This window comes from Nyctereutes procyonoides, unplaced genomic scaffold (assembly GCF_905146905.1).
Source record: "Nyctereutes procyonoides isolate TBG_1078 unplaced genomic scaffold, NYPRO_anot_genome, whole genome shotgun sequence".
NCBI classification, from domain to species: Eukaryota; Metazoa; Chordata; class Mammalia; order Carnivora; family Canidae; genus Nyctereutes; species Nyctereutes procyonoides.
Genome location: NW_026575025.1, coordinates 1,617,797 through 1,645,735, shown reverse-complemented (window position 1 = coordinate 1,645,735; position 27,939 = coordinate 1,617,797). Strand labels below are relative to the sequence as shown.

General features: G+C 36.6%; 1 protein-coding gene and 1 non-coding gene across 3 annotated transcripts in view; one reads left to right on the top strand and one right to left on the bottom strand.

The window, feature by feature from the left end:
- CSTPP1 (centriolar satellite-associated tubulin polyglutamylase complex regulator 1) overlaps positions 1-27,939 on the top strand; it is a 198,197-nt gene that overhangs the window by 105,438 nt on the left and 64,820 nt on the right. The window lies entirely within an intron of this gene.
- Positions 17,934-18,037, bottom strand: LOC129503242 (U6 spliceosomal RNA). The gene has a single exon (XR_008663129.1). It is a non-coding gene; the product is annotated as a U6 spliceosomal RNA (small nuclear RNA).

Genomic DNA, 27,939 nt, shown 5'->3' with positions numbered 1-27,939 from the left:
TAGTCTTCTGGTTTGAAAACTATTGAAGTACTTCCAACACTTCCCCCATCCTATTGATAAAAAATAAGCCCCCTAAATTGGGGTCAAATGTCTCCAACCCAACTGATAAATTCAGGCATTCTCTCAGTCACATACTCTGCCATTAGCATCAAGTGCTCTTGCTCTGATGCTAAATGAATAAATATGACATTTCAGTTTCTGAGATCAATGAGTGATTTCCTGAAAGCCTAAAATGTGATCAGAAGAGTTAAGGCAGGGATCCCTGGGTGGCGCAGCGGTTTAGCGCCTGCCTTTGGCCCAGGGCGCGATCTTGGAGACCCTGGATCGAATCCCATGTCGGGCTCCCAGTGCATGGAGCCTGCTTCTCCTTCTGCCTATGTCTCTGCCTCTCTCTCTCTCTCTCTCTATGTGTGACTATCATAAATAAATAAAAATTAAAAAAAAATAAAAAAATGCTAGGAATCCACCATTTCTTAAAAAAAAAAGAAGAGTTAAGGCATAAGAATGTATTACATTTGTCTGTGATCTTTCATTGCTTTACAGATGGAAGAAAGGCAACTACAAATTTAAATTCCATTTTACCTGTCTTCAAGAGAAAAAAATATAGTTATTGCATCTTTTATTTAAAATTTAAAAATCATGATTCTTATTGCTGGGGAAATATAGTACTTGCTTTACTATGTATTTCATGCTTTGAAGGACATAATAACTGGAATTTGGAAGTTCTTTGAAAATATAGCCAAGGATTTTTTTTTTTTTTTTAAAGTTAAGCTGAAGTGAGACAATACTATGAGATGTTATTAAACCCATTCTCTAAAGTAGATGTACCAGAAAACAGAATGGTGTGCCTTAGGCTTCTGAAATCTCTTGATTTCATGGTTCTGTTAGAAACAAAATAAATGACTAATTTAAACTTACACACTATGAATCAAAATAAAACTACCTTAGGTTAAAGATGTCAATTTAATAAACCGTACTCAAATTTGGTTGTTTTGGTGGATTTTAAGCTGGCAGTATATAAAAGCAAGTATAAGTAGTGTTGAAAATTTAATCTTTTCCAGTTTTATGTTGCTTGGCATAACCTGCTCGTCATTCACACTGCTGCCACCTGACCCTAATTTAGAACCCTAATTAATTGGAGAGGTTGTCCTAATTAACCCAACACTGGAGAGGTTGTCAAAAAGACAGATTCCTTGATCCCATCTCCAGCCTGCTAAATCAGTCAGCAAGGGAGGGATCTGGGACTTTCTTTCTTTTTTGCAAGCATTTCAGGTGATTCTTATTATCTCTTAAGTGTGGGAAACACTGAATAACTTTTGAAGTTTTTTTCTCTGTTCCAGTCCTTGCTCTACAGCAGTGGTTTTCAATCCTAGTTGCATATCAAGTTCACTTAGGGAACTTTAAAAAAAGTAGTGATGCCGAGGCCCCATCTCAGACTGATTTAATTGGAATCTTTTGGATTAGGCCCTATGCTATTTTTTTTTAATGTTTTAAGTTAAAAAAAAAAAGTTTTGCAATGTAACATATGTAGAGAAAGCAAAATAACAAATGTACAGCTCATTAGATTTCTATAAAATAAACATATTATATTCATCCAAATAAAGATAAAGAATATTACCAGTACGGCAGATGACTGCTTCTAGTCATTAATCCCCTCTAACATATCATTATCACCATAATGTTTTGTGCCTGGTTTTGAACTTTATGTAGCTAGAATCATAGAGCATGTAGTCTTCTGTATCTGGCTTCTTTTGCTCAATTTTATATTTCTCATTTGTTGTTGGGCTTAGCTACAATTCTTTCTCATTGTTATACAGAATTCCATTTTGTATATAAACCACAGTTCATCCATCCTACAGTAAGTAGCATTTGGGTTGTTTTCGGTTTGGGGATGGTACAATGTTGCTGTAACCCTACTTTTATACATCTCTTGGTATATAGATTTCTGTTAGGTATGTACTTAGGAGTGAGATTGTTGGGAATGTGTATGTTCAGCTTTAGCGTATATTCCCAGATTTTCCAAAGTGACTTTATCATTCTCCACACTTAAGAGCAGTTTATGAGAGTTCCTGTGGCTCTGGAACTTTTTGTGGGGCCCATGCATTTTAAAAGCTTTGCAGGTGATCCTGATAACCATTAAAGCTTGAGAATTACTTACTGCAAAACCTTTTATAAATATAATTCTCTAAAGCACAGCTCTGGGCTTGTTCATCCCTGCTTAGAATGTCCATAGTTCTGCATTGCCTCCTAAGGAAATATGAATCCCATTACCTTACATTGTAGGCCACTCATGTTCTAACCTCGGCCTTTCCAACTGCAACTCTCCTACTCATAACCTAGCCTTTAACGACACAAAAACACTTGCTTTCCCCCCAAACACTCCTATGCTTTTCCCCTTGCACACTATTGTTTTGTTTTTCTGCGTAGAATTTTCTTGCACGTCCGTCACATTTCTGCCCATTCTCAGGTAGACCCAGCTCAAGTTACATGTCTAAAAGTCCTTGTAATTATCACATCCCTCTCTTCCTTGCCTTCCCTTACCTCCATTCAAAAGTGAGCTCTCTAATGGCACTTCTATCACATCTTATATATAGTTATTGGCAAATATACAATCTCTTTCCTAAGATATCACCTGGATTTGTAGTGTCAAGCTTCACATAAAACCCTAAAGAGGGGATCCTTGGGTGGCGCAGCGGTTTGGTGCCTGCCTTTGGCCCAGGGCACGATCCTGGAGACCCGGGATCAAATCCCACATCGGGCTCCTGGTGCATGGAGCCTGCTTCTGTCTCTGCCTCTCTCTCTCTGTGACTATCATAAATAAATAAATAAATAAATAAATTTAAAAAATGTTAAAAAATGTTCTAAAAAAAAAAAAAAACCCTAAAGAGAAAACCTTTTTAGAGTTAAGTGGCCTTGGGTTCAGGTGAACTTTTTATTAGGTACAGCAGTGTGACCTTGGTCGAGTTACTTTTTCCAGGCCTTAGTTTTCTCATCTATAAAATGGAGAGTATACCACTTCAAAGTTGTGACAACCCAGTGAGATAACAGATTAAAGCAGTTAGTAATCTTGGCACATAATAACTGCTCCATCAATGCCAGCTGCTTGTGTCATTGTGATAAGTAACATCGTTAATTCCCTTGATGGCAGAGACCACATATTTTCTCTCTGAATCCTCATTCACTGCCTTTGCTTGGTTTTGGTGCTCTAAATGCTGGGTGAATAAATTCATGAATGCCTGCTGGATGACTGGATGTGCCATGCTCATTTACAGTGCATTTCCAATAAGATCAGCATGTCTTGGAAGGAACAGTTCAAATTTCAATTTAACCATCAGATAGGGACAGAAAGGAGGGTTTCTACTACAGACTTTTATTTTATTTTGTTTTATTTTTCTACTACAAACTTTTAAAACTATTTTAAAAAGGCCAAATCCCCAGTTTAACCATACAACAGCTGCTGTCCTTCTGCTGCCAGGAAATAGGGAAAACCCTCCCAAGAGCTATTTGCTATTTGTTTGTTCATCTGATAAACATGCCCTGACTTGGGGAGAGCACACACTTCCCCTGCAGGCAAGCGCGGGTCTGGGAAGTTGCATGTAGCAGCAATAAGGAAGAAATCCCCACTCTGTGGGAGAGGTTTCTGCACAGACTCTGCTAAGCCCATTTGCAGTTTTGTTGAGTTATTTACCAAGATGAAGGGACTGGGTGTGACTGGTCTGAGATTCCTCCTGGGAAGTCACTTCAAGAATCTCCTTCATTTCCTCACCCTTCATCTTTGTTCTCTGGCTTTGGTGCAAGGGTGCAGATAGTCGCGCCCAGTTGGCTGCTGCTCCCAGCACACTGAATTCTTTGAAGCTGGCTCTTGCAGCCAAGGATTCCCTGCCCTGTTCTTTTCTCCTTGCCCTGATTTAAAAAACAGTTCTGGAAATTCTCATCTGGCATGGAGATTGATGAGAAGGAGCTTCATGGGTTGCATGCTGGTTTTTTTAGATACATAGGAACCAAAAAGGACATTTAGAGCTTTAAATTATTATTTTTCAAAAACCCAATATTAATAGATTTTACATGAACAAATTATAAAGTAGGTTCTGCCATCACCACTATCACTAAAAGTATTTTAGTGCTAAGAGGCCATACGAGTGGGACAAAACTGATACCGGAAAGTATTTATCACCACCTCTATCACTTGCAGAAGGAATGTAAGAATGTACTAGATAACTGAAACCTCAGGAAAGGTGTGTAACAAAACATACAAAGATTAATGGGTAGCTCACGAAGGCATTTACCAGGCAACCAATTTTATTTATTTATTTATTTATTTATTTATTTATTGTTTCAATAGAGCTTTATCTGATAGAACATGGCACACCAAAAAAGTAAATAATGTTGATAAGAAATTAATAAGGTTTGAAGAACATGATTTGCAAACTTAACCTTATTAACTTGTATAAAATATCATATCCAACAATTGCAGAGTACATATTCTTTTTAAGGACACATGGAACATTTATCAAAAGTGACCATAGGTAGGGCCATGAAAGCAAGTCTCAATAGTTTACAAAAAATTAAAATCAAATATGTTCTCTTACTAGTAAACAATTACTTCTAAATAATGCTGAGTCAAAGAAGAAATCACAATAGGCACTAGAAAACAATTTTACCTAAATGACAATAAAAATATAACAAATCAAAATCCATGAGATGCAGTTAAAGTCATACTTAGAAGACAATGTATAGCTTTAAAAGAACAGATTAGAAATGAAGGCTAAAAATAAATTATTTACATATCTTTCACAAGCTATTTACAAAGGAACTGTAAGTTGAAACTAAAGAAAGTACAACAACAACAAAAAAGAAAGTACAACAATATCTAAGAGAATTGAGAATCTAGGTCAGTAAGGACAACAGTTTAAATTCAAAACCAAACCTTAGGACTCCAAATATAATGTTCACTTATTATACCATCTTGATTCTCCACCCCTTTCTCCAAAAAATATCAAAGAAACTAATTTGTAACAAACTAATTTGTAAGTCTGCTGCTCTTAAAACCCACTGTTTTGTTATTATTATGGCCTTTTCCTCATAAAGATCCTAGTTAACATTTCTCTTAGAAATATCAATTTTCTCCCTCTGAGCAAGAGTTTATCTCATAGGTCAAAGAAAACTATTAAATACTAAAAAGAGGATGAGTTTGGAAATGGATTTTTAAAAGGATATTTCTCTTATGTAAAATATGAACAAATATGTGAATTTAGTCACATTATAATCATAGTAGGTCTGATGACAAAAGAATTAATAGTCTGAAAAATATATAATTCCAGTGTTCACAACCTTATGTGTTATGTTAATTGGCCAATAATTCTTGGAAGTACATTTCTACTTTTAAAATAAAACTAAATTCAGGAGGCAATGATGGACAAGGAAGTAATACTGAAAAAATCTACATTTATTGTCTCAAGTTGTAGAACAGCAGAATGGTATAATACCATTTATATAAAATTATACATATCTTATGTCTGTGCATGTTTATGTGCATACCAAAATGTTTGGAAAGAGGTTTACCAAAATGTTATTAGTGGTTTTCTCTCTGCACTGGCATTTTACTTTTTCTTCACACTTTTCTATGTTGTTTGAGGTTTTTTTTATAATGATCACGCAGCATTTTCATAATCACAATAAAAATAAAGCTATTTTTATTTTGAAAAAAAGAAAATGTTGTTTAAGCATCTGCTATGTGCCCAAAGTGGTACTAGGAGTTATGCGATATAGAAAAGAAGGCTGGGATCCCTGGGTGGCGCAGTGGTTTAGCGCCTGCCTTTGGCCCGGGGCGCGATCCTGGAGACCCAGGATCGAATCCCATATCAGGCTCACAGTGCATGGAGCCTGCTTCTTCCCCTGCCTGTGTCTCTGCCTCTCTCTCTCTCTCTCTGTGACTATCATAAATAAATAAAATAAATAAATAAATAAATAAATAAATAAATAAATAAACAAACCATTAAAAAAAAAAAAGAAAAGAAGGCTGTGGCCTTGAGGCCAATGATGCATACAGTCTAGTTGGGAAGATGGCTAAAGAGTGGTATAGAGTATAATCAGGTGTCAGGATATGTGGTTCAAAGAAGTGCCACAGGTCATAAGAAAGAAGCGGCCACATGGAAGCTTTTATTGAAGAGAGGAAGCTCAGGTTGGACCTTGAAAGATGGCCAAATTTGACTAGGAAGAGGGAAGAGGGTATTTTGGGCAGTGTGAGCACTGAAGCGATAATGGTATTTGAAAAGACAGTGAGAAACCAGCTTATCTAGCATAATAAGAGAATGTGATTTGTGGTGGAGAAATTTACTCTCTTACTAAGCTTATTCCATAAACTGTCTTATTTTTTTAAGATTTTATTTATTCATAAGAGATGCAGAGAGAGGCAGAGAGAGAAGCAGGCTCCATGCAGGGAGCCTGATATGGAACTCTATTCCAGGTCTCCAGAATCATGCCCTGGGCTAAAGGCAGATGTTCAACCACTGACCAGGTGTCCCTATAAGCTCTCTTTATTTGGATCTATTGCAGACTATATTTTGGTATACTTGAACATTTTATTTTATTTTTATTTTTTTAATTATTTTTTAAAGATTTTGTTTATTCATGAGAGACACACAGAGAGAGAAAGAGAGGCAGAGACACAGGCAGAGGGAGAAGCAGGCTCCATGCAGAGAGCTTGACATGGGACTGGATCCCAGGTCTCCAGGATCAGGCCCTGGACTAAAGGTGGTGCTAAACTGCTAAGCCACCCAGGCTGCCCATTTTATTTTATTTTTAAAGATTTATTTATTCATTTGAGAGAGACCGAGCACGAGTAGAGGGAGGGGCAGAGGGAGAAGGAGAATCCCAAGCAGACTCCTCGTTGAGCATAAAACCCTACACAGGGCTCCCATCTCATGACCCTGAGACCATGACCTGAGCCTAAATCAAAAGTCAGACACTCAACTGACCGAGCCACCCAGGTGCCCTATACTTGAGCATTTTATTTTATTTTTTAAGTTAAAATTTTTTTTAAAGATTTTATTTATTCATTCATGAGAGACAGCGAGAGGCAGAGACATAGGCAGAGGGAGAAGCAGGCTCCATGCAGGAAGCCCAATGCGGGACTCGAGCCCGGGACCCCAGGATCACACCACTGCTGAGCCACCTACGTGTCCCTACTTGAGCATTTTAAAAAGCAGACCCTAGAAAAGTAAATATAATTATTCTGAATATTGACCTAAAGTGACATAAAAACTATGACTGCATTTCATTATGTTAGTGTATTGAAGATGGAAGACTTTAGTACACGTATTCTGTAATCCTCTCATCTCCGTCCAGAAGCTTGTTCTCAATTCAGCCAGTGGCTTTTGTATGGTCTTTTAATTTGTGATTAATATATTTGTACCCCTTTCTTCTTCTATTAAAAAAATAAAAAAGTAGGATACAAAGGATGGGGCCAAAACAAAAACAAAAGTTTGTTTTTGAAAAGGACATTAAGATTGAGACTTTTCCGAACAATGAAGTCAGGATTCACTTTCAGTAGATACTTGGTTAGCAAGATTACATTAAATTTGGAGTATACAGTCTAAATACTGTAGCTATGTAAAGTATACTTATGCAAACAAGTGTTTCTGAGAACCATATATTTGAAATTTTAAATACAAAATGTCAATCATAAGACTTTTCTTTTTGAATTCATTATTAAATACTTTCAGTGTTCAAAGCATTGTGCTAGATGATGAAAGGTATGCAGAGAACTCACTCATTCAACTGTTCATTCACTCAACAGTATTTGTTGAATGTGTCCTCTGTGCCAGGTTATTACTCTAGGCGCTGGAACTAAAAAGGGTAAGGAGGATATCATTTTCTTTTTAAGTTCATAGTCTAGTTGGAGAGAAAATGGACATGTAAGTAAACAGTTATATATAGATCACTAGTAGAAAGTGTCAGGCCAAATATGCATGTTTATTTACTCTCTCTGTAGAACACACTAAAATTATGATAAAGGGGGGAAAGGATAGAAAGCCAAAAGAACAAACAAAATAAGAGAAGAGCTTATGATGAGAGACAGGTGTCAACTAAATTTTAGAAGCTGGACAGCAGATGGTTAAGTAGGAACTGATTTAGCAGAGAAAGCTGATGACTACTTACAAAAGAGAAAGGTGTCGGTTCCACAGAGGTCTGGGGGGTCAGGGACTGGAATTGACGGTACTCTGAAATTGGGGATGTACAGAAAACTGAAAACAGGAAGATTTGTTGAAAGTCTTTATAAGGAGCAGTAAGATCCCCAGATCCTCTCTCCTTCATCAAGCATCAAGGTCAGTGCCCTTCTGAATCCAGTAAAAGATTGGAGAAACTAAACTGGAGGAATTTTCAATTTAGGAATGAGAGACACAGAGCAGAGGTGAGATGGCTAATGAAAACAGGGAGATTAAGACAGCGTCTATATGCCAAATGTTGATATCCTGTTCCCTTCCCTCCCCTTCCTTTGCTTAGCTCTCAGAATGCTGTCTGCTAAATGGATGCCCTCCAGACAAAGCCTGGAATATTTTCTGGAGAAACTAAAGTAGCCCTAGAAAAAGTCCCTACAAATCTGATGTTTAGGGAAATGACCAGGTCTCAACCTATTCATTGTATATAAAGATCAATGTTAACAAGCTCTACCCATTCAGATAACCCAGCTTTTTAATATCTTACTCTAAATATGGATGGACATACTCAAGGATCACCAGATATGAGGAAGAAATCTTGAACATAATAGAAACCAAGGCAAAACGGACAGGGCACAGGAGGAGGAAACTCAGAAAAAGCTGTGACAATACAAGGAAAAGAAAGCTTTAAGAAAGCTATAATTAATACCCTCAGGGCGGAAAAAAGAGAAAATACTAGATTCATTAAATAAGACTAGCCTACTATAAAAAAAAAGTTCTTAGAAATTAGAATATCAGAAATAAAAAATTCAGGGACACGTGAGTGGCTTAGTCAGTTAAGCATCTAACTCTTGGTTTTGGCTCAGGTCATGATCTTGCGGTTGTGAGATTGAGCTTCAAGTTGGGCTCTGTGCTGAGTGTGGAGCCTGCTTGGAATTCTCTCTCCCCCTTTGCTCCTCCCCCCACTAAAAATAAAAGAAAAAGAAAAAAAATCAATAAAAGGACTGAAAGGTAGAGTTGAGGAAATTGCCCAGAAGAGGCAAAAAAAAAAAAAAAAAAAATGGAAAGTAAGAGAAATAATACAAGAAATTTCGAGGCCCAGCCCAGGAGTAAAACGTTAAAAAAAAAAAAAAAAAGAATACAGAGGAATTAGAATACTATCAGGCTTCTCAATAGCAACACTGGAAGCTAAAAAACAATAGAGCACAATACTTTCAGAATTCTAAGGGAAGTTTATTTCTGACTTAGAATTCTGTACCAAGTCAAATTATCAATCAACTATGAAATAAACTATAGATTTTTAGATAGACAAGAGCTTATAAATTTTAACTACCATAAGCATTTCTCATGAAACCCTGGAAGGACGTGTTTCATCAAAAATTGGGATAAATCTAAAAAAGATGAAATTATGGGATCTAGAAACAAGGGATCCAACAACACAGGAGAGAGGTTAAGAGAAGTCTTAGGATGATAACGAAGGATAATCCCAGACAACCATTTGTGTGGAAGAGCTAAGAAACAACCAAACTGGAGCAGCAGAAAACTCCTAGATTGAATGTGTACAAGAAAATAAAAAATAGAACTGATTAAACTGTTGTGTTAGGGCCCCTGGGTGGCCCAGTCAGTTAAGCATCCAACTCTTGGTTTCAGCTCAAGTTATGATCTTGGGGTTGTGAGATTGAGCCCCATGTAGGGCTCTACACTAAGCACACAGTCTGCTTAAGATTCTTTTCTCCCTCTACCCCTCCCCATTGCTCTTTCACTCTCTCTTTCTCTCTCAAGTAAATCTTAAAAAACAAAACTGTTGTGTTAGATTACATTCAGTAGGAGAGTTAGAGATGAATTCTTCAGTTAAAGATATAATGATTACGGGTACCCAGCTGGCTCAGTTGGTGGAGCCTGTGACTCTTCATCTCAGAGTTGTGAATGCAGGCCCTGTGTTGGGTGTAGAGATTACTTGAAAATAAATCTTTAATAAAAAAAAATAAAAGAAATAGCGATTAATACTTAGAAACTCCAAGCAAACCGAGAAAGTGACAGTTATTCCAAGAAAAACAAAAAGCTGTATGAGAAGGAAAAATGAACTAATAATATACCTTGCAGCTTGGCTATGAATAATATTCATATAGCATAAAAATATAAGTATTAAATATTTTAAGATAAAATTGGTACTATATATTAGAGAGATTGGAAAATGGGAAGTAGGGATCCCTGGGTGGCGCAGCGGTTTGGTGCCTGCCTTTGGCCCAGGGCGCGATCCTGGAGACCCGGGATCGAATCCCACGTCGGGCTCCTGGTGCATGGAGCCTGCTTCTCCCTCTGCCTGTGTCTCTGCCTCCCTCTCTCTCTCTCTCTCTCTCTCTCTCTCTCTCTCTCTCTGTATGACTATCGTAAATAAATAAAAAAAAAAAAAAAAATTTAAAAAAAAAAAAAAAAAAAAAAAAAAAAAAAAAAAAAAAAAAAAGAAAATGGGAAGTATGTGTTGGTGGTAAAAAAGATAACTTATCTTTATCTAAGAGTTCAAAGATAATGTCTAAAATTTAAAAACCAAGAAAGAGCAACATATGCATATTATTAAAAAATGAAAACCAAACACTTGGTGAATTTGTTAAGTGGAGTTAAAAAGAGTTGCTGCTATAGTTTGATTTAGAGTCAACTGAGTTTGAAAAGCCACACCTTTCAAATGAACCTGTCAGCAGGAATTCAAGACTGTTACGGAGATTGGAAGAGGAAATATGGTCAGTAGTTAAATCGTGTGAATGGATGAAATCACTGAGGAATGAAAGTGTAGTGAGAGAGGGGGATAAGGGCAGAACGTTGGGGGATCCTTATATTTAAAGGATGAGAGAAGGAAGAAGAATCAGGGAGAAACAATCAGAACATATGAAAAGAAATGGCATAATATAACATTGCAGAAGCCAAGGAGGAGAGTTCTAAGATGGGCAACAGTATCAGTTGTCACAGGAGCTAAGAAAAGATCCTTCAAATCTACTATAGTGACTGAGTGATTATCCATAACTTTTAAGAGAACAGTTTAGTTGAATGATGGGAGCAACACTGAAAGGATTAATGAGTGAATGAATGGGTGGTGAGAAAGAAGGGGATAATGAATATAGCACACCATTCTGAGAAATTTGTCTTTGAAAAACACAAGAAGAAAGCTTTATTGAGTAGTCTTTGAAAGATTTTTTAGATTAAGAGATCACTTAAACATGTGCAGGTAGCTAGCAAGGAGTTAATGGAAAAAGCAAGGTTAAAGATGCAAGTGTAAGGGGATAATTGATAGAGCAAGGTCCTAGAGAAACTGAAAGAACTGACTTTAAGAACACAGATGGAGGGATTAATCTTAGTAAGAAATGGGAAAGATTCTCTAAGAGAGGGAAAGAAGAAGTGAGGATTAACTGAAGACAAAAAAGAAATATTAAAGTATAGGGGAAGGAAATTGAAGGACTGAAAAATCAGGTGACTTCAGTCTTCTCAGCAAAATAGTTTATCTGCTTAGAGTTGTGAGTCGGGGCAAAGGGTTAGTTTGGAAATTTGAGAATGGAAAATGTCTGGGACAGCTGTTGTAAGGAATGTAATACAAAGTCAGAAGGAGATGACTAAAAGGATTACCCAGTAGCCATGAGCATCCAGTTGAGGTTAGATAGTATGAATTTGTAATAAAGCCAATCAATATGGTTTCTGGACTTCCTCCAAGAACGCTGTATCTCCAAAAGTTGTATTAGTCATCATCTTGGCTGGAGAAGGGTTTCCTTGGAGTGTCTTAGGAGACATCCCAGGGTTCAAAAACTTGAGAACAATCCTTGCTCAAGGAGAGTTAATGCCCAGAAGTACCAAACTGCAGATTTGCCTGTGGGATACTTCCATCTGTGGGTCATTCAGAAGTCTTTTGGGAAGAATCATAGGCAACGAAAAAGAAATATATTTAAGAGACTTAAGAGAAGCAAAGCAGTCTGATATCAAAAAGATCTATAGCTGTATGTGTATCTAGTCACAAATCTGAGGGTGGGAGCATGTTGGAGAACATCTGGATTCAGATAAAAGAAGAGCAGAAGAGAAGTGACATCATCATGGGATTAGACTGTAGACTACCTAGCCAAATGGAGATATAGATAAAGCATTTTTGATGCAGATCACAAAACTGGACTGAGTTAGGAGAACATGGTGATAGGGATTTCAAATGTCAAGGCATAAGTCAAAGTCAGATTCAGCCAAAAAGCAGTATACTTGATTAATTCTTTGTTTCTGTTTCTGTTTTTCTGATCATTAAAGAAATACTTGATTATTGTAGAAATGTAGTAGTACAGAGAGGTGTAATGAAGCAGAAAAATAATCACCTCCAAACCCACTACTGACAGCATTCACCATTTATATACTTGCTGTTATTCCTAGTGGGTTTTTTGTTTGTTTGGTTTGTTTTTTTGTTTTGTTTTGTTTTGTTTTGTTTTGTTTCTTTTTGGTGGGGTTTTTAGCCTAAACAACAGAAATTTATTTTCTCACGGTCTCTAGGCTAGAAGTCTAAGTCAAGATGTCAGCAAGTTTGATTTCCCCTGAGGCCTCTCTCCTTGGTCTAATATTTTTTTATAAATGGGTGTTTTTACACATAGTCTAATATATACTATGCTGAATATACATTTGCATAACTTTTTTAGCATAGAAGCTTTTTCTCATGTATATTTCTCATATATCTCATGTATATCTTCAAATATATGTAAAGTCCTTTTTTAAATTTCATCTTTTTCTTCTTTAAAGTTTTAAATATTGTATTTGCCTTCATGTTCTCTTCATCTAAGAAGGAAGAAATATGAGGTAGGAGTTCTAGATATAATTATAAAAAGTTTCACTCTTTATGGTTTCCTACCATTATTTATATTTTTCTGAAGATTTCAGTCAATATTATTAGGAAAAAACATAAGAGACATACAAATTTTAAAGAAAAAGGAAAATTACATTATTTGCAGGTGATACAAATACCTGGATAGCCCCAAGATAAACTGAAATGTATTATAAACAGCATGAAACTTCAGCAAGGGAATTATTATTTTTTTAATAAATTAATTTTTATTGGTGTTCAATTTACCAACATACAGAATAACACCCAGTGCTCATCCCGTCAAGTGTCCCCCACAGTGCCCGTCACCCATTCACCCCCACCCCCTGCCCTCCTCCCCTTCCACCACCCCTAGTTCGTTTCCCAGAGTTAGGAGTCTTTATGTTCTGTCTCCCTTTCTGATATTTCCCACACATTTCTTCTCCCTTCTCTTATTCAGCAAGGGAATTAAATAAAATATACTAAAACCAATAATTTATTTAAAAATAATAGCCTTTATATATTCAGATAAAAAGAAAAGTCCCTTTTTACAATAACAAGAGAAGATAAAGTACCTAGCAATAAACCTAACAAGAATATGCAAGACTATATGAAGACTTTAAAATGCTACTGAAGAACCTGAAAGAAGCCTTTGGCATATGGAAAGACATACTGCATTCTTGGAAAGGGAGACTTAAAAATCATAAAGTTGTCAGTGCTCCTAATTTTATCTATAATTAACATGATCTCAGTAAAAACAGTATTTTATTTTGTTTATTTGCTTATTTTGTTGAGACAAGCTGATTGTAAAGATTATACAGAAAAACTAAATAGAATAACCAGGAATATCCTGGGAAAGAGAAGAAATAATGGGGCACTAGATCTACCAGATTTATAATCTCTTGCAAAGCTATAAAATTTTATTAATAAAATAGCTAACACAAATCACTATGTTCCAGGTACTGTTCTAAGCACTTTAGATAAAATAATTCATTAATTCTCACAACAGCTCATTATGGTGAACTTGCTCAAACTCACAGAGCCAGGAAGTTGCATAGGTTGAATTTAAACTCAGAAAGTTGGCTCCAGTGGTACATCGCTTCATCACTATGCTATACTATACAAACATTCATTATTGGCACATGAATAGGTAAGTAAAAATCAATGGACCAGAATGGAGAAGCCTCAAAATTGACCCAAATATGGAAATAGTATTAACCTATGTTGGGGGAGGGGGATCATTTTAAATCAATGAGCACAACTAGTAGCCATCTTAAAAAAAATTAAGTTGGATTCCTTCCTCACACCTTATATGAAAATAAATTCCAGATGGATCAAATATTTCAATGTAAAAATTGAAACCATAAATACCCTCAAAGAAACCGCAGGAAAATGTTTTTATAATCTCACAGAGAGAAAAGCCTTTCTAAATATGAATGACAGAAAGCTTGGAATCATAAATGAAGCTCCTGATGTATTTCAATAGGTAAAAAAGGATGAAAAATCTGCTTGATGGAAAAAACCCTATAATGAGGACAAAAGATTAACAACAAATAGGGAGAGATATTTGTAACTTAGAGAGATGAAGGGCTAATTTCCTTATGTACAGATTCCTTAAAAATCAGCTATAAAAATACTACATATTCCATAGAAAATTTAATGAAGTAAACAGAAAACTCACAAAAAAGAATTGTATAAATGGTTCTTTAAAAAATTTTAAAATAATACAGTGAGATATAATTGAGTGCCACAAAATTCACCTAGGTATTTATTTAAGATTTATGTCTTTATTTTAGAGAGAGGGAGAGAGCAAGAGAGCATGAGTTTCAGAAGGGGCAAAGGGAGAGAGAGAGAGAGAATCTGAAGCAGACTCTATGCTAAGCATGGAGCCTGACATGGGGCTTGGTCTCACGACCCTGAGATCACAACCTGAGCCAAAACCAAGAGTCAGATGCTTAATCAACTGTGCCATCCAAGTGGCCCTATTTTTAAAATTTTTTAAAGTAGGCCCCATGCCCAACATAAGTCTTGAGTTCACAACCTTGGAATTAAGAATTGAATGCTTTACTGACTGAGCCAACCAGATGCCCCCCTAATTCACCTATTTAAAGTGTACAATTCAGTTGTTTTTAATATATGGGTACACAGTTGGGCAACCATCACCACAATCAATTTTAGAATATTTTCTTCATTAACTCCCCCTGCCACTGCAAAAAACCCATACTTATTAGCAGTAACTCTAATTACTAATTACCCACTACTTTTCCCCCCACTCACCTACTCCTAGCCCCAGACAACCACTAATTTACTTTCTATCTCTTTGGATTTGCCTATTCTGGACATTTCATATAGATGGAATTACACAATATGTGGGCTTCTATGTCTGGTTTCTTACACTTAAAATAACAGTTTCAAGATTCATCCATGCATAGTATGTATCAGATGCATACCTCATTCCTTTTCTGTGGCTAGATAATATTCCATTGTATGTATTCCACATTTGTTTATCCACTCATCCATAGATAGACATCTGGGTTGTTTCTTCTTTTTGGCTATTATGAATGCTGCTATGAGCATCTGCATTCAAGTTTTTGCATGAGCATATGTTTTCATTTCTCTTGAGTATATATACCTAATTCTGTGTAACTTTGTGAGGAGCTGCCTGTTTCCAAAGTAGCAGCATCATTTTATATTCCCACTAGCAATGTATGGGTTACAGTTTTTCCAGGTTCTTGCCAACACTTGGTATTATCTGTCTTTTTTAATATGCATCCCAGTGGGTAGAAAGTGGTATCTCATTATGCTTTTGATTTCCATTTATCTGATGACTAATGATGTTAAGCATCTTTTCCAATGCATATTGGTCATTTGTATATCTTCTTTGGAGAAATGTTCATCTACATCATGGTATGTACCATCACATTTGTTACTTTTTTTTTGCTGAGTAGTGTTCCATTATATGAATATAGCACAATTTGTTTTTGTTCACCTGTTAATGGACATGTGAATTATGTGGTTTTTGGCTACTGTGAATAAAGTATCAAAAATATTTGTCTGTAAGACTTTGTGCACATATTTTCTCCTAGCTTTATTGTGATATAATTGACAGGTAGCATTATGTAACTTTAAGTTGTACAAAGTGATGATTTGATATATATGTATATTGCAAAATGATTACCACAATAAAGTTAGTTAACACCTCCATTACCTCACATAATTACCTGTTTTTTGTAATTTGGGGGATTTGTTGTTGTTGTTTTGTAATTTTGAGGGTTCGTTATTATTGTTTTTAGTAGTGAAAACATTTACGATTTGCCCTCTTAGCAACTCTCAAGTATATAGTACAGTATAGGACATAACATGCTGTATGTTATGTCCCCAGAACTTATTCATCTTATAACTAGAAGTTTGTATTCTTTGATGAACATCTCCTCATTTCTACCACCTCCCATTCTCGGCAACCACCATTCCACTCTCTATTTCAATGAATTTGGCTTTTTTAGATTTGATATATAATTTGAAATCATACAGCATTTGTCTTTCTCTGACTTATCTCACTTCAAGATCCATCCATGTTATTGTAGAAGGCGGGATTTCCTTCTCTTTTATAGCTGAATTGTATTCTACTATATACATATATTGTATTTTCTTTATCCATTCATAAACCAACACTTAGATTGTTCCATGTCTTGACCTGAGCCAAAGGCAGACACTTATCCGAATGAGCCACCCAGGTGCCTCTTCAATTTTTTTTTATGGAAGTCTTAGTTTTCAATGTACAGATTTTTTTGCTGAGATAAAAAAATTCTTTGATTAAATTTATTCCTAAGTATTTTATTGTGTTTGATACTATTGTAAATGGAATGGTTTTCTTTCTTTTTCAGATAACTCGCTGTTAGTTGTATAAAAATGCAGCTGATTTTTATATATTGATTTTGTGTCCTGCAACTTAGCTAAATTTATTTATTAGTTCTGACAGTTGTTTTTTTTTTTTTTTTTAGATTTTTTAGGGGCGCCTGGAGGGCTCAGTCGGTCAAGCATCTGCCATCAGCTCAGATTATGGTCCCAGGGTCCTGGGATCAAACCCTACACCCGGCTTCCTGCTCGGTGGGGAGCCTGCTTCTCTCTTTCCCTCTGCTGCTGCCACTCCCCCTGCTGTGCTTTCTCTCTTTCTCTCAAATAAATACATAAATTATTTAAAAAAGGAGATATTTTCTATATAAGGTGATATCATCTACAGAGACAATTTTACTTCTTCGTTTCCAATTTGGATGGCTTTTCCATTTCTTTTTCTTGCTTAATTTCTCTGACTAGGACTCCTAGCACTATGTTGAAAAGGTATGATCTTGTTCCTGCTCTTGGAGGAAGAGCCTTCAGTCTTTCACTGTTGAGTATGGTAGCTGTGGGCCATAAATGACTTTATTTTGTTGAAGTACATTCCCTTCTATACCCAATTTATTCTGAGTTTTTTCATAAAAGGATGCTGAACTTCATGGACATATGTTTTTATTTCTCTTGGGTAAATATCTAAGGGTAGAATTGCTGGCTGACTTTTCCCAAAGTAGTTGTACTGTTTTATACTCCTACCAAAAATGTCTGGAAAACCCTGGTTGTTAATACATCCTTGCTAAAATTTGATGTTTTCAGTCTTCCTTTCTCCCTTAGCTTTATTGAGATATAATTGACATGTAACATTGTTTAAATTTAAGATGTGATGATTTGGGATCCCTGGGTGGCGCAGCGGTTTGGCGCCTGCCTTTGGCCCAGGGCGCAATCCTGGAGGCCCAGGATCGAATCCCACGTCGGGCTCCCGGTGCATGGAGCCTGCTTCTCCCTCTGTGTCTCTGCCTCTCTCTCTCTCTCTCTCTGTGACTATCATAAATAAATAAAAATTAAAAAAAAAATAAGATGTGATGATTTAATATATGTATATATCGTGAAATGATTATAAGGTTGTTTTTAGAAATATGGAACACTTCACAAATTTGCATGTCTTCCTTGCATAGAGACAATGCTAATCTCTGTATCATACCAGTTTTAATATATGTGTTGCTGAAGTGAGCAGAGACTTTTTAATTTTAGCCTTCCTAGTGAGTATGAAGTGGTATCTCATTGTGGTTTTAATTTGTATTTCCCTGATGATTAATGATATTGAATACTTTTTTATTGTTTATTAGCCCTTTTCTTTGTGAAATGCCTTTTGAAATCTTTTTTTTTGTATATGTTTTATTGGAGTTCAATTTGCCAACATATAGTATAACACCCAGTGCTCATCCCATCAAGTGCCCCCCTCAATGCCTTTTGAAATCTTTTACTCAGTTTAGGATGGGTTGTTTTAATTACCAAGTGGTAGGAGTTCTTTATGTATTCTGGTTGCAAGTCAGATTGCATATTGCAAATATCTCTACTATTCTTTGGCTTGTTTTTTCCCTTTATGGTGTCTTCCATTAAGCAGAAGTTTTTAAAGTCCATTTGATAAATTTTTTCTTTTATGGTTAGTGCTTCTGGGCCCAGTTTTTTAAAATTTTTGCCTATCCTAAGTTTGTGATAGTATTACCCTACATTTTCTTCTAAAAGTGTTGGAAATCTAGCTTTTATGTTTAGGTAAATAATCCATCTTGAATCAATTTTTGTGGGTGGTTTGAGGTTGAGTTCAAAGTCCTCTTTTGTACCATCTGGATAACTAGTTGTTTGTTCCAGCACCATTTGTTGAAAAGACTACTTTTCCCACTTAACTGTTTTGGTTCCTTTGTTTAAAAAAAAAAGTCAATTGATTATATATGTATGGGTTCATTTCTAGATTTTCTGTTCTATTCTATTGATCTATTTGTTAAACCTTAGACTTGATTACTTTAGCTTTATAGTAAGGTAGTGTATGCACTTCAGCTTTTGCTTTTTCATAATTGTTTTGGTCATTAGAATTCCCTTGCATTTCTATATAACCTATAGAACAAACTTGTCGATTTTTACAAGAAAGGAAGAAAGAAAGCCTGCGAAGAATTTGATTGAGATTTGAAGATTCTGTAGATCAATCTGGGGAGAATTGTCAACTTTATATTATTGAATCTTCCAATCCATGGACATAGTACATTTTTCCTTAGGTCTTCTTATATTTCTCTCAGCAATGTGCTATAGTGTTTAATATATAGACACTATATATACATATATATACATTTATTATACATATACATTTATTTATTTATTTATTTTTGATCTTATACATTTTATTGAATATCCCTAAATAGTTCGTGTTTTGTGCAAGTATTATAAATAGTATTATTTTTTGAAGTTATTTTCTTTACCAGTTTTTCACTGCAAGATTATAGACATCTCATTGCTTTTTGTATGTTCCTCATGTATTCTGTGACTTTGGTAAATTCTCTTATTAGTTCTCATAGATTCTTTATAGATTCCTTAGAATTTTCTGCATGCAAAATCATGTCATATGCAAATAGAGGCAGTTTTACTTCTTCCTATCCAATCTTCATGGGGGTCTTTCTTTTTTCTTGATTGCACAGAGTAGGACCTCATTACAATATAATTTTTTTATTTTTTTTAATTTTTAAAATTTATTTATGATAGTCACAGAGAGAGAGAGAGAGGCAGAGACACACGCAGAGGGAGAAGCAGGCTCCATGCACCGGGAGCCTGATGTGGGATTCGATCCCAGGTCTCCAGGATCGCGCCCTGGGCCAAAGGCAGGCGCCAAACCGCTGTGCCACCCAGGGATCCCATACAATATAAATAGAAGTAGTAAGAGCAAATAACCTTTTTGGCCTATATCTCCCACTCCCCTTCACCCATTTTTTCCATCTCCCTTCCTTCCTCCCCTCTGGCAACCATCAGTTTGTTCTCTGTATTTATAGATTTGATTCTTTTGTTTATTTATTAATTGTTTTTTAAGTTCCACATAGGGGCAAAATTATATGGCATTTGTCTTTCTCAGTCTGACTTATTTCACTTAGCATAATACTGTCTAGGTCCATCCATGTTGTTGCAAATGGCAAAAATCCCATCCTTTTTTATGGCTGTGTAATATTCTATTATACACACATATGATACATATACACGTGTATGACATCTTTATCTGTGCATTTATCAATAGACACTTTTTAAACATTTTATTTAAATTCAATTAATTAATGTTATTTTATAATGTATTATTGGTTTCAGAGGTAGAGGTCAGTGATCCATTAGTCTTATATAATAACCAGTGCTCGCTATATCATGTGCCCTCCTAATGTCCATCACCCAGTTACCCTGTGCCCCCACACCCCTCCCTCCAGCGACCCTCAGTTTGTTTCCTATGATTAAGAGTCTCTTATGGTTTGTCTACCTCTCTGATTTTGTCTTGTTTTGTTTTTTCCTCTCTTCCCCTGTGATCCTCTGTTTTGTTTCTTAATTCCACATAAGGGTGAGATCATATGATAATTGTCTTTCTCTGATTGACTTATTTCACATAGCATAATATCTTCTAGTTCCATCCATATTGTTGCAAATGGCAAGATTTCATTTTTTTGATGGTTGAGTAGTATTACATTATATGTATATATCACATCTTCTTTATCCATCCATCCCTTGATGGACATCTGAGCTTTTTCTATGGAAAAAAAGAAAATTTTACTATTGTGGACATTGCTGCTATAAACATTGGGGTACAGGTGCCCCTTCAGATCACTACATTTGTATCTTTGGGGTAAATACCCAGTGGTGCAATTGCTGGGTCATAGGTTAGCCCTATTCTCAACTTTTTGAGGAACCTCCAAACTGTTTTCCAGGGTGGCTGCACCAGCTTACAATCAACACCAACAGTATAAGAGGGTTCCCCTTTCTCCGTATCCATGCCAACATCTGTCATTTCCTGACTTGTTCATTTTAGCCATTCTGACTGGTATGAGGTAGTATCTCATTGTGGTTTTGATTTGTATTTCTTTGATGCTGAATGACTTTGAGCATTTTTTCATATGTCTGTTGGCCATTTTTATGTCTTCTTTGGAGAAATGACTATTCGTGTCTTCTGCCCATTTCTTGGCTGGATTATTTGTTCTTTGTGTGTTGAGTTTATCAATAGACACTTAAGTTGCTTCCACATCTTAGCCATTATAAATAATGTTGCAATAAACATAAGAATGCATATATAGGGCATCCCAGGTGGCTTAGTGGTTCAGCACCTGCCTTCAGCCTAGGGCCTGATCCTGGAGACCTGGGATCGAGTCCCATGTCAGGCTCCCTGCATGGAGCCTGCTTCTCCCTCTGCCTGTGTCTCTGCCTCTTTCTCTCTCTGTGTCTCTCATGAATGAATAAATAAATAATTTTTTTTAAAAAAGAATGCATATATAAAAGTCTTCCTTATTAAAAAATTACATTGCAGCAGGGTGCTGGGCTGGCCCACTCAGAAGAGCATGCAACTCTTGATCTCAGGGTCTTGAGTTCGAGTCCCACATTGGGTGTAGAGATTACTTAATTAAATAAAACTTTAAAAAATTACATTGTAGCTAAAGGAACAATTAGGTCTAGGTAGATGGTATACCATTAATGAATGAAAGAAAAAAAAACCAGAGCATTCACCTCCTGTTTTGATTTAGTTTTCTCAAAGAGGATGCTATTTGGACTGAAAAAGATAAAATTAAGAGTAGTTTCAGGGAATGAAATCAAACATGACTGGGATTGTAAGAGATCACCTAACTCCTTTAAGTGAACTCAGATTTCTGGATCTAATTTACATTCCAGGGTACAGACACCTAGTAGGTAAACTGGCTGTACCATTGCTGGCAGTCTGTAGAAAATGGAAATTGTGTTCATTGTGGGGAAGGGTGAAGGTGAAGAGAAGTTCTAGATTGGAGTCAGAGAACCAATATTCAGAAAGTCATTTAAGGAGACTGAGGTTGGTGACCCTGATACCTGTCTTGAGTGATATTCTTCAACTATTTATTAAAAAGAATAAATATCTGTAGGTATTCAGGAAAGGAAGCTATGGTAACTATAAGCCTATGAGAGCTGATTGAAGAAGAAGCAAGGGGAGAGGATGAGGGGAGAGGAAGGGAGGGGAGAAGTGAAGAGGGTAAAGGGAAAGAGAACCCACACTTTGTGGGTAAGGAAGGCCTGCTTTCAATCCCAGCTCTTTTACCTCTTAGTAAAATGATATCCTTGTGAATAAGCAAAAGTAATATAGGATGGATGATAAATAATTGGTTGAACAATCATACCAAAAATGTGCTAATTAATGGGTTCATATCATCCTAAAGGGACATCTCCAGAAGTACCATTCTGGACTATGTCCTTAGCCATTTTTCTTTTTTTCCCTAATCCATTGTTTGAGTGAGAGCATTGATGGCAAGCTAATCAAAGTTAGGAGAGATAGCTAATAAGCTGCCTAAAAAAAACAAGACCTGAAAAAAGATAGTATAATATAGTGGAACAAATATGGGTGTGGTATCATTGGGTCTGCAACCAGTAGCTGTGTGGCCTTGAGTAAGTTAAGTAACCACCTAAGTCTTTGTTTCCTCAGAATACCACTTATCCCGTGGTGGTTGTAAGAATAAAATATATGTGTTTCTGTGTGTGTGTGTGTGTGTGTGTGTGTGTGTGTATTAGTTATCTATTGCTATGTAATAAATTATTCCCAAACTTGGAGGTTTAAAACAATAAACACTATTTCACACAGTTTCTAAGCATCAGGAATGTAGGAGCAAATTACTTGGATGGTTCTGACTCAAGGTCCCTCATAAGTTGAAATCAAGACTTAGATTCAGCTGCAGTCATCTGAAGGCTTGAAAAGGACTCCTAAGCTCACTTATCACTGTTGGCAGGAGGCCTAGGATGTTCACATATTCCTCATGACTATGGCAGTGGCTTCCCCAGAAAAAGTGATCTCAGAAAGAGAAAGAGAACAAGCAAGCAGGAAGCCAAAGTGCCTTTTATGACTGAATTTCTGAAGTCACATACTGTCACTTTTGTTTTATTCTGTTTATTAAAAGTGGATTACTAAGTTTAGCTCATACTGAAGGGGAAGGGACTTAGGGTCCATCTTTTGAAGAGGGGAGTATCAGGAGATTTTTGTGGACATGTCTTAAAACCACCACAATATAAAAAGTACCCTCTACAGCACTTAACACTTAGTAAGTACCCCATAAATGGCACTTATTATATTGTTCTTAGTATACACTTAATACTTGTGCTTTTTACTATAGAGCCATTGTGGACAGAACAAAACCTCTTGATTTTTCAGATTCTTGGAAAATATAGAGAAAGAAGCACTGTCTACCACTATAATTCATTACATGTTTTGTAAATTAAAATGAATGGACTATGTCGCATTAAGAGCAGTACTAATAAACATGCATTTTAATAACACTTAATGGGTGTACCTAAAATGCATAGTAAACCTGCAAAATACCAGTGACATGGATAATTTCAATGACAGTAAATCCAAAAATTGATTTTGTTTTTTTGTTTTTGTTTCTTTAAAGATATTATTTATTCATGAGAGACACAGAGAGAGAGTCAGAGACATTGGCAGAGGGAGAAGCAGGATCCCTGCAGGGAGCCTGATGCGGGACTCAGTCCCAGGACCTGGGGATCATCACCTGAGCCAAAGGCACACGTTCAACCACTGAGCCACCCAGGTGGCTTGTTTGGTTTTATTAAGGATTTTATACTTAAATGTAGATATGGCTCATCTGAGAATTCATTGAATTTTAATTGTGTAATATACCAGCTTGTCTTTCTGAGTATCCTGTTCTCCTTTCAATTTAAGAATGGGCCACAGCTAAAACAGAGAGGCCACGGTCTACAGCAAAGATAAGATTTGCTCTTCACATGCCTTCCCTGAGGCCAAGGAGCAATTATGGGGAGAAATAAACCAACAAACAAAAAAGTATTTTATCAACAAAGGGCTCAATTAAGGAGGAGAGTTAATGTTGTGAGTAAAAATGTAGAAACAAGAATTAATAAGGCTAAATCACTGGGTAATCTGGATTTCCTTTGTTTATGTATACATTTGTGTACATACGGGTATAGAATGTCCATCATTAGCCTCAAGGATTGTCTGATGTTCATTGTAAACAAAAACCTAAAAACTCCAAATCCAAATGGACAGAGTAATTTAATGGGGCACTTTGATAAGATCATTAAATAGAAGATATTGTCATACCTTAAACTTATTAATTTTCTAGTGTTTTGATTTGCATTGAACATTAGATCCTCAGGGTAGTGTCAGACATGGTTGAACTCTCTTTAATATCTTACCAACATAGCAATCAAATTTCTAAGGTGTTCAAAACAAAGCCACTAATTTGAAAGTAAGTAAAAAACGGTCCCTGAAGAGCCAGTGTGTACAGAATTTATATGTGTCTTTGTCGGCAAGGCAGGAAGTCTCCTAAGATTTTCACAGGGAACCTCTTACAAATGCATAAACTTCAAATACAGATCACGTTATCAATTGCAGATTTAAAAAAGTAGTGAGAGTGGTCTAAAGTATTGTTAGCCTTAGCTCATATAGCAGCGTGGCTTCCCGCAGAACACCAAGCAATTCTTAGACACCAGCAGGGTGTCTAAGAATTCAACTTAATTCAGCTCGATTCTGATACCATCAACCTGGAGACAGCATCTGATTCCACAGGATAAGGGTTCTGGCCTAAAAGATTGCCCCCCATCCTCCCATCCTGGCCCCGCCACTGTCCTACTTTAGATACCAGTAGCAAGCCCTGGTTGTTGCCTGTACTTCTGACCAATTAACTATAAATCCAAAGTTCTCAGTACTTTCTCCCCAGGTTTGAGTAATTTGCTAGGGCAGCTCACAGAACTCAGAGAAGCATTTTATTTAATAGACTACCAGTTTATTATAAAAGGATATAATTCAGGAATAGCTTGATGGAAGAGATACATAAGGCAAGGTATGGGTAAAGGGCACAGGGCTTCCATGCTCTATCCAGCTGCATCACTCTTCCCAAATCTCCATGTGTTCACCAACCCAGAAGCTCTCAGAACCCCATTCTTTTGGGTTTCTATGAAGGCTTCATCAACACAGGCATGGTTGATTAAATCGTTGGCTTTTGGTAATTGAACTCCATCTCCAGGCCCTTTTCCTGCCCTGGCAGTAAGGAGATGGGGCTGAAAATTCCACCCTCTAATCACAAGATTGGTTCTGGCAGCCACATCCTTATGTGCTTCCAGAAGTCACCTCGTTCACAAACAAAAGACAATTTTACCAGTCTCAACACTTAGGAAATTCCAGGGGCTTGGGGAGCTATGAGGTAGGAACTGTGCCTAAATATATGAGAAATATATTTTGGTCATCCTCAAAATATATTTTTTTATAAATCACAATATCACAGCCACACACCAACAGTCATGATAAATGTTATCAGAAAAGAGAATCACTAGAAAGCCAAATAGTGAAGAGAAAAATCTATATTAAAAACAGTATTTTAAGGTCATTTACCATGTAGGGGACAAATAAATCATTTTATTAATCTTTTTGCTTTTTTGAGGATATCTTTCTATTATGCTCCAGGACAATAAGCCATATTCATAAGGTTAGAATGATGAAGCAAATGGTAACTCTATTCACTATTATCTTATTGGTAAGACAAGGAAGTTTGTGATTCAGTTTAGAGATACTTCCAACAAATATGCATAAAATTGGAAAAAAATGACAATTGAGTAAGCTTTACTTATTATCTTATATAGAATGCACATAGAAGAAGTGAATCACTAGAGGCCTCTGGAAATGCTGTGTACTGGGATCCCTGGGTGGCGCAGCGGTTTAGCGCCTGCCTTTGGCCCAGGGTGCAATCCTGGAGACCCGGGATTGAATCCCACGTCGGGCTCCCGGTGCATGGAGCCTGCTTCTCCCTCTGCCTGTGTCTCTGCCTCTCTCTCTCTCTGTGTGTGACTATCATAAATAAATAAAAATTTAAAAAATTTTTTTTAAAAATGCTGTGTACTGATTTAGCATCACAATGGTTGTACATCCTGTGAATAATAAAATAATTTATAATAACAACCATCATTTAAATGTTATCAGGAACTGTGTTAAATCTTTTCATCCATTATAGTATTGAATCTTCTCGGCCACCATTTGAGTAAATATTATCTCCGGTTTAAAGACAAGGAAATTGAAGCATAGCAGATAAATAATTTGCCTGACATTGTTTAAATAGTAAGTAGTAGAGCCCAAAAGGAAAATGAGGTCTGAGAACCTTCATCCAGCTTTATTATCTTAGTCTAAGTATTTATGGTGATGGGAATACCCTTTCTAAGGAGGAATGATAGTGTAGTACTTTCTAATATATTTTCAAAGAATAAGTGAGGATCCTCTCCTTTATATCTTATTGTTTATATGACCCTTTGTTTTTCTCTCACCCTGTGGTAAACCGAATAATGGCCCCCAAAGATATTCAGGTCCTAATCCCTGGAACCTGTGAATGTCATTTTATATGACAAGAACTTTGCAGATAAGGCTATGAATCTTAAAATGGGAGACATTATCCTGGATAATATAATCACAAGGGTCCTTGTAGGAGGCAGAGAAGGTTTGATGACAGAAGAGGAAGAAAGCAGTCTGAAAGCCAAAAGCGTGGGAAGAAAGGACCATGAGCTGAGAAATTAAGATGGTCTCTAGAAAATGAAAAAAAAAAAAAAAAAAAAAACAAGGAAGCAATCTCCCCTGGAACCTCCAGAAAGAACCAGCCCTGCTGACACCTTGGTTAGCCCTGTAAGTAAGACACATGTTAGATTTATGGCCTCCAGAACTGTTAGGAGAATAAGCCACTAAGTTTGTGGTAATTTGTTACAGCAACCATAGGAATCTAATATATACCCCATATTACTGGCTTCATGGCTAATTTGCTAAATACTTTGTTCTTGTATTTTTCCTGCACTGTAATTATTTGTTATTTTCCTGAAGTCAAGTATAAAGTGTGAGAATAACATATATGTAAAAGCACTATTTCAGATCAAATTGAAAGAAGAGTGCAGAGAATTGAGCTAAGCTACCACATGCTATTGCTGCCTCAGCATCCATTTTATTTGGTCTGCAGGGACTTTAAACTGACACTAGTCCCCTCATGCAAGTGAATGCTCTAGATAACAGTTGGCAGGGTCACAAGCTTGCAATTGAGTTCCTAATAAGACTTCCCTAACAACCCTTGTGATCAGCAGTCTCCCCTATCTCCCAGGGCCTACCCCTTGTGCACCTCTTAAAAAGACCCCTGTGGAGCTCACTAAAGCCTTACTCTTTATTATTTTTTTAAAACATTTTATTTATTTATTCATGAGAGACACAGGGAGAGAGAGAGAGGCAGAGACACAGGCAGAGGGAGAAGCAGGCTCCATGCAGGGAGCCCAATTTGGGACTCGATCCCCCAGGACTCCAGGACCACACCCTGGGCCAAAGACAGACGCTAAACTGCTGAGCCACCCAGGGATCCCAAGCCTTACTCTTTAAAAAAAAAAAAAAAAAAAAATATATATATATATATATATATATATATATATTTATTTATTTATTTATTTGAGAGAGAGAGCACAAGTAAGGGGAGTGGCAGGGAGAGGGAGAAGCAGGGCTCAATTCCAGGACTCCTGAGATCATGACCTGAGCCAAAGGCAGACACTTAATTGACTAAGCCACCCAGGTGCCCCTAAAGCCTCACTCTTTTGGTTTGAATTGACCAATCCAGCCTTAGCCTGGAAACCTGAAAGTACTCCACACACAGACCCTGATAAAGGCATGTTGTCCCAGGCCCTGTCACTCTCTCTCTCTCTGCACCCTACCTTGACCTCCCCACGTGGCCCCTAGTGCTTTGTGCTTCTTCCAGGATCTGTTGGAAATAAATAAACATATCTATTTCAGTTTCTCTTGTGGTCTGCTGTTGAACCAAGACTCACCATCTGGCATCCTGTGCTCCACTTAATAAATGTTAATTTAACAAAGTCATAGCAAAGAGATATTGTGAGAGAATTTCC